The sequence below is a fragment of the Sphaeramia orbicularis genome, chromosome 20 (genome assembly GCF_902148855.1).
Source record: "Sphaeramia orbicularis chromosome 20, fSphaOr1.1, whole genome shotgun sequence".
NCBI classification, from domain to species: Eukaryota; Metazoa; Chordata; class Actinopteri; order Kurtiformes; family Apogonidae; genus Sphaeramia; species Sphaeramia orbicularis.
In genome coordinates, this window is record NC_043976.1 from 1,810,938 (window position 1) to 1,819,659 (window position 8,722).

The following is an 8,722-nucleotide window of genomic DNA, read 5'->3' on the forward strand; positions in this document are numbered from 1 at the left end:
GACTGGCATCTTTCATTTCATTCTGCAAGTACTCCGGTCACTTATGGTCCTGGTTGCTAAGCGACATCAGCTGATCTGTGAAAGTTTGCAGCTCAAAGAAACGTCCCAGCAGCACAATGGAATTTTTTAATAGAAAATTTTTGGAAAAGGTGAGACTTTTGATTCTTGGATAAAGGCCGAGTTATCGTCACCGGCAAAGAAAAGAAAAGGAGAAGAAGAAGAACAGCGCAGAAGTCAGAGAAGTGAAAGTGAAAAGACATTTGGATCTGGACGACAGAAAAGACCGACATGAGATGAACATGAGATGAATGAGAACCTGAACTGAGCTCAGGTGGGGGACTCTGGCCCCTCCCACTGGGGTTTTCATCCATTTGCCTCTCTTTCCCGCAGTCGTTCCTCTGCTGTCATTCACTCTTTCTTCACTCAACTGCAGCCCACAGCAGCATGTCACATGTTCTAAAGACGCTTTACCATTGGTTGAGGGAAGAGGAGGAGGCGGTCCTGCGTTTGAGGACATTTGTTTGGAATGCAGCCGTGAAATAAAACGCTTAAGAATTGTCCGTGTTTAGAAACGAGATCACGTACGTGTGAATTGAGGTCACGATCTTTTAACGAATAATCGTGCAGCCCTAATGGAAAGAATAACCTTTACTGTAAATTTGAAGAATGATTCTTTTGTGCAACACTGGGAGGAAGGGGTGAGATATGTGAGGCCTTTGAGACTGCATGAACATGGACTCAAAATCCTCTAACTGAAGGAAACATGTTTTTCATGTGTTTATTTATCTGTATCCTCCTGTGACCCAGTCATGCATTTTTGTCCTCTGTAGAGGACAAGAGTTTCACAGCTTTACTTAAAAAAAAAAAAAAAAAAAAACTCCACTGAAAAGGACATTATTTATAATTAAAAAAAAAAAATGTATCTGAAAAAAAAAAACCCCAAAACTGTCGCATCATGCTGTTTCCAATTAAGGCAATTATTTAATGTAAAATGGCAAAAATGTGTCCTTACTGGCTCTCAGGAGGATATACTGACTCTGAAATCCTGCATGTCAGGACAGTAATGAGCTGCTGTAAATGTTTTTGTTTCTTACACCCACTCTCTAGATGGATATAGTTTATGTATGTCAAATTTTTCAATGTTTGTAAAAACCTGACTTCTTTCAATAAAAAGAGAATAAAAAAAGAAAAAAAAAAGAAAAAAAAAGTGGTTTGCTGTGTTTTGAGTCTAACCTGACTGGAACAGATGGTCCAGACACTGAAGAGTTGAAGCTGTTCCACCTGCTGATGGACGGAGCGCTCCCACTCCACCTGTAACACAAAGTGAGAATAAAACCATCCTGAACATGTTTGGAACTCCAGATGAACTCTCCTCTGTCTGTTCTAGTTTAGTTTAACGGCCCAGGTCCAACTGTCCTCCTTTATCTGGACTTGGGGACCGGCTAAAGGGACCCAACACAGACCCTCTGGACCAGATACTGAGGTTAGGGACTGGTTTATCGCTTTGGTGGTTGAGTTTTTCTCTTCCTTTTCTTCAGTTTGGTTTGGTTTTAACCTTATGGTCCACTGAGGAGACGACGACAAGTCACAGAAAAACAGGAACATTTAGAACCAGAACATTTAGAATGTTCAGTCGACATGAACGATGGAAATGGACCAAAAAGAGACAATAGAGAAAACTGTCAATGTCAATGGGACGGATTTATATTCAAGGATTAGTTTTAGACAAATAGCTGTTTCACAGATTTACATACTGTCACATACTGTTAATACTATAAATGTGTCTTCATGTTTTGTCCATGTTTATTTTTTATTCTACTTAGCTCTATTCTTATGTTACTTTGTAAAATTTATATTATAGGGTCCAAACACAGTCACGTCCCGTCAGAGAGCGAAATTTAATTGATTGTCATTCCAACATTTATGTCAAAATTAAAGTAACTCCTTGTTTTGGATAATCCCTTATGGTCCAACTAAAGCAAAAATGAATTTAAAAGTACAAATGTGGGTCATTTAGCAACACTAATCTGTCAAATTGTCTCCAAAACGTCCTGTCAGAGAGATTTCCTATACCGTGTTTTGACCCTATATTTTCTTATTTTTATTTTTTTTTTAAATGTTATATTCAGTCTATTCTAATTTTATGTAGCACTAGTGTTTAATTTATAAACACTGACTGGAGTAACATTATTCTGTTCTATTCCATTCTATTCACAGTTTAAATAAAGCAGTTGACGGGGGGAAAACAAATGAAGTCCGTCCTCGTCCACTTTTAGATGAAACTGCAGTTGAAACCTCCGTACCATGTGATCCTCACCTCTGGTCGACAGGCCTGACGAAGCACCGCTCCAACTTTTCTCTGATCTCTTTTGCTTTTTATGCAAAGTTTAAGGTGCATCATGCAGAGAGGTGAGATGAGCCTTATTTGCCTGGTAAATAGGGTGTTTATATGATTAAATACCTTATCCTTATCCAGCATTAGGTCGATTCTGTCAGTCACTGTGGTGCAGTTGATCTTTGAAGTCATTGAACCACAGGAAATGAGTCGATCTAAAATACATTACGTGGCATCTGTGGGAGCGCTGGACACTTTAACTTAACTTTAACAGTTCACAGTCCATCTGCCCAATAAGCACTGAAAGCTATCAGCACTTCTCTGCAGAGCAGTAGTTCCACTAATAAAAGAATCATTTACTATTTATGACAGTTTGTTGTCTGCTTCAAGTTATGGGACAAACAAAAATGAATAAGCAACTTACAAAATAATAAATAATGTGGCAAGAATTAGCAAAAAGTTAGCTAAAAAAAGAAAAAAAAATGAAAAAAGAATAAATTAAGCAACAAAATGAACAAAAACAGCCAAATAACCCATAAAATGAACACAAATTAGTAATAAATCAACAAAATAATAAGTAACATGGACAAGTCATAAACTGAATAAAATTAAAGAAAAGAATAAAATAGGCAACAAAACTGAATATAAACAAATAAAATAACAAGTAAGATGAATAAAAATTAACAAAATAATAAATGTATCTGTAGTGAACGTGGAAACACCGTCATCTTCTCCAACACTGATTCACCAGTCAAACCCATGGAGCTGGATCAGTGACAGTGGATGGACACACTGGGTTTAAATTAAATGAATAAATAAAATGAACAAAAATGAATTTAATAATGTACAAAATAATAAATAACATGAAAAAATATGTTTAAAATGTTACTAAAATGAACAATAGAAACAAGAAAATGAATACAAACAGCCAGTGATAAATAAACAAAAACGAATAATAAATCAACAAAATAATATGTAACATGCACAAAATAAGCCACAAACTGAAAAAGAGTGACGAAAAAGTCCCTTTTTCTTCAGTTTTTTCTGTTTCTGATATAATAACCCCCAACTTTAATCTGCTTTAATCTGAGTTTTAATGAACATCTACATGATCAGTGAATTAAATACAGGAAAATACATGATTTACACTGAAATGAATGCAAAATATAGAGGATAATAATGTAATACATGGTAATGGTTATGTATTAGTTGTGGTTGAATGCTAAATTAGGACAAATGTATTGTTTGATTCATGTATTAAGTTAGTGATAAAGGTGTAAAAGCACTGGAGGGGTTGGATTAGATAAGCTCATACTTCTTCCTACTCCTTTTCGACCATGCACACACAGACACATACTTGAGGAAAGATTCTGTTCATCTAAATGTTTTTTTTTTTGTCTTATTTTGCTTGGTTTTGTTTTATTTCTTTGCATGTTCAAAATAAATAAATAAATACATAAATAACTTAAGAAAGGAGATAAAATCATTTGGGTACTGACACAACAGTTGGACTGGGTCTTTATGGGTTCAAATCAAACATTTCCTTTTTGTAAATAAAAAGAACTGTTTGAATAACTGACAGTAGCGCAGTGACCTGTGGAGAACCCTGGGTTCTAGATGCTGGACTTCATCACTGTTAGTACCGAGGGTGGGATGCAAAAAGGGAGGGGGGTGTTTTTAAACCCACATGCAGTACCCCAGTCCTCCAGCACCGATAAATGTGTTCACACATGCTGTACCGCATTAGTCCAGCAGTCACCGCCAAAGCGTTCATGGGATTCTGGCCAAAGCAATGTGATTGTAAGGAGACTGTCTTCAAAATTATGAATATCTCCCAAAATATGGGTCACATCAAGTTGCCATTCCTGCTAGTCTGTTCCTTGGCCCAAAAATACATAAATATGAGAAAAACTGCAGCAGTCAGCTCTGTACGGATTTACACACACACACACACACACACGCACGCACGCACGCACGCACGCACGCACACACACACACACAGTCTACTTCCCTTTTATAGATAATCAAATGTAAAGTACGACTCACCATGACATTTAAAAACAGATTAGAGTTGAGGTGCAGGTATGACGGTGGTTATTGTTCATGTAAACTCACATGTTCCTTCACTGTCACTCTCCATATTTAAAGTACAAAGAGCGACTATGAAGCTTTTTATTACTGTTTGAACGGGCAGTAGATGTATTTATTTTATTGGTTTATTTAACAGGGACATTGTGCATTCATTCACACTACTGTAAATGCAGTATCTAATGTCTGTTTTTCATCTGCTGTAACTTGACAGATGTTAAATATTCAGCCTAAAACGGTAACACAAGGTTATACACAAGCAATAATAATAATTTAAAAAAATCTATTTACACAACAAACAAAGTAAAAAAAAAAGAAAAAAGAAAAAATTAAATACACTTGTTATGTTATACATACACTTGTCACTCAGACATATTAAAATATACAACAGACAGGACTAAAAATGTCTAATATTGGCAGCTCCAGTTATTAATGTACTAGTTTTTTAGATGCATTTGAACTCATTCTAAAATAAATCTAAAATCTTTTCAGTTTTTCTTGTTTACTGACTGCATCTAAATGCTGGTGCAGAACAGCAGGGAAGAGGAGTATAGGTCCTGTACAAACAGACGGTTTTCTAGTTCGTAGCTGTTTTATTTGTCAGGGAGATAAAAAAAAACCACCATGACGCTGCACAAAACACACTCCACACAACACACACTGCAGTAACACAAGCACTGACGTTAAAGCCAGGTTTTTAACTCAGGCTTGGTAAGGCTGGTTTAAACAAATGACACGTTTAAAATGTCCACGAGCTTCTGAAAGCAACAAACCCAGAATGCACAAGTGTTTTATTCTTTTACTCCTTTATATCTTACAGGAAAATTTATTTATAGTGAATATTTTCATTTTACTGTCGATCTTTGCACTTTTGAAGAGCTGTGCGGTTTAGTTTTATTTGAACAGTGCTTTTGTTCCAGTTATTGATTAACTCTTGGGTAGTGCATTGATACAGAAATAACAATAAACAGTATTATTGTGGACCTTTTGTTTAATCTATTTGTATAAATATGGGGATTCCCAGGTACCTCTGGTCACCCTTTAAACCCCCTTTTCCACCAGGAACTTTAACTGTATTATTATTATTTTTTTAGGTAGATATAGTATAAACAGGTTTGGTTTCTTTTCTTGTTTTTCCTTTAAATTCCTTTTTTGTATTGTTTATACATCAAAACCGTGATACTGTTTTTTGTCATATGCTCCTGTGCTTTGTTTATATTATAGTTAAAATAATAAAAATATATTGAAAAAAAAAAAAAAAAGGAACTTTAACTTTACTGGGGTTTTTTCAAACCTCAGCCTGTTTCCACTGAAATTACCTGGATAAAGAAACTTTCCTTCGACCCCAAACTTTCCCTGAAAAAAAGTTCTGGGACTTTTCAGATTCCACTGAATTCTTGGGGGCGGGGCTATGTGCTGAAGAACTCTGATTGGTGGAACACAGTTGGAGCGTTCCACACTTATCCACTCACCCACAGTATTTAAGCCGGTGTTTATTCCATTTGTATAAGCTTCGCTCTTTTGCGCTCCTACAACTGCACTGGAATCATCTGTCTGTCCATCTGTATTCAACAAATACACTCAAAAAACCATTGTGTGACTTTGAGTCAGCGACTCCAAACGACAAAGCCCGATTTGAACACATTTCCAGACACTTGGATATGCGGTGGAAATGCAAACCACACAGATTACCAAGATTTCTTTTACCCAGGTAAATAAATTCCTAGTAATAAAAGTTCCTGGGAATCTGATGGAAAAGGAACTTATGTGGACATACAGTACGTAATAGAGAACCAAAAATAAATACTGCATTTATTTACACAGCAGTCATCATAGGACATGGGTGTCAAAGTCATTTTAGTTCAGGTTCCAATTCAGCCCAATATTAAAAGAGTAAAATTATATTATGAGAATGCTTACATCTACAAAGTTTCCTTAAAAATGTGAACATGAAAATGAAATGTCTTAAAAAAAATAAGTGCAATTTTAACAGTATTCTGCTTCAGTTTATCATTTCCACATGTTCATTCTAATGCACAGATCACAGTGGATCTACAAATACACAAAACATTTAATAACAGACTGAATCTTGGTCCAGTTACTCTGATTTATATGAAGACAGTTCAGGTTGTTCTTATTTGTTCGGATCATTCTTATTTTCTGTGACAGGATAGTTTGTAAATGTAAAAAAATTTATGTAATTCTTTTTTTCTTTTTACACAGAAACAAAGAAAAATGATTTTTTGTCATTATTTATAGGTTAATATGATGATATTTTACTGGTTCTGATCCACTTTAGATTGTATTGGTCTGAATGTAGACCCTGAAATAAAATGATTTTGATAACGTTGATTGTTAATATATTTTTGCAATTCACAAATTCATCCTGTGGGTCGGACTGGACCCTTAGGTGGGCCAGATTAGGCCTGTGGGCCACATGTTTGACACCTGCGAGTGCAGGGGGTCATTGAGCTGGCTGCAACCTGCAACTTCATGACTAGACTATTAATTCTAAAACATACAAAGTAAGTGAAAGCTTTCATTTTGCAGGTATATTTTCTATCTTCACTATGTGACATAACGTAACCCAATCCCAAAAGCATCACCTGCGTCCAGAGACAACGCCATAAATCAGCTGTGATAAAGTGGTTCCTGAGCTCCATAAAAGGTGCTCCTCTTTGAGCTGAGGGAGGCTCTGCCACAGATGAAAAGGAAAACAAAGACGCGTCCTTACCGCAGAAACTCCTGGACCGTCTTCACTCCGTGGTGACCATATAAAGACGCTGCAGGGGACAAAAGTCATGTGTTATCTGGATGAGCATCGAAGCAGACAAAGACACAAGCACATGAGAAGGACTTTAGAAAAGACAGTGAAGGAAGTGCAGCTGTGGGAGCACAGGGAAGGTTGAGTCTGCACATCCTGTTCAGGTCTGCTGTCAAGGCTCCTCAAGCTATATTAGGCAAGTGTTTCTCCAGTCTCTGCCCCCCCACCCCCCCTTCCCTCCTTGTGTTTGGGTTATGGCAACTGCCTCTACCTCCTTCTCCCCGGCTCAGAGTCCATTTGACACTGGCACGTTGTCAAGACCGTTTCTGTCCGAAGATATTATTGACAAAAACGGTCTGTTATCAGGATGTGTTTTCTCTACGAGTTCCAAACGCCAGAACAGAAGTGGGAAAGAAAGCCTTTAAAAGTTCTGCTCCCACTGCCTGGAACAACCTGCAGATGGACATCAAACTCTGAAAATACATTCAAAGTCATTTTAAATCAATGGAATAGATTCTGCTCTGACATGCTTGTAGTACCTTTTCAATTACTGATGGTGTTTTGTATGTATGTTCTTAGTTTAGTGTTTTTTGTATGGTTTTAAATCTGTTTTATGGATATTTTTAGTGTGGATACATGACTGTCATTTCTATTTTGTGGAACTTCTGCTGCTGCTGTCTTGGCCACGACACTATGGATTTTTGATCTCAATGACCTTTTTTTTCGTGGTTAAATTAAAAAAAACAAACAAACATGCCTGTACTCTTTCTGTCACGTTTGTCAGTTTCCTTAAAAGGATAAAACTGAAAAGGTGGAAGATCACTGAGGTTTAACTGCAGATCTGCAGCGCTCTGATCTTTTTTAAGAGCCCTGTTATTTTTACATAAAATGAGTCACGGATGCAAAGTTGGAGCGGTGGTGAAGACTCCAGGCGAGGCTGCCATCGAAGCGTGAACGGAGGGAGGGCAGACGAGCAAAAGGAACAAACATGTTGAAGTTGAAGAGAAAACTGCAGGACAAACGCCTGTGTTTTTTGTTTTCATGTCATGTTAAAAAACAGATTCAAAGCACTTTGTTATCATGTGTTCAGTAAATAAACAGGCTTCGCGGTACAATGAAAATCATTGTCCACACTGAATACCAAGAGAATATAAGATGTATAAAAAAAAAGAAAAAGAATAATTTAACTAAAAAAAAACAAAGTGGCATTTAAAATGACATGCAAAAGAGAATGAGCATAAAAATATAAACTATAAAACTAAATAAAAATATAAACTACTATTACTAAGTAAATATATATTTGCATAAATGTGCAGTGCATGAGTAGTTGTGCAAACTGTCAGAGATAAATATGTTAAATGTGCAAAATTATGAACAGTATGAAATATGTGCAATTATTGAGTGTACAATCGTTCTCCATGTGCAAACACTGACGCCAGCTTAGCACTTTCATTGTTAAATTTAGCAACTTTTCAGACTATTCTAGGAACTTTTTATTTTGTTTTCTTAAACACCTACCAACAGATTTAGCTTCT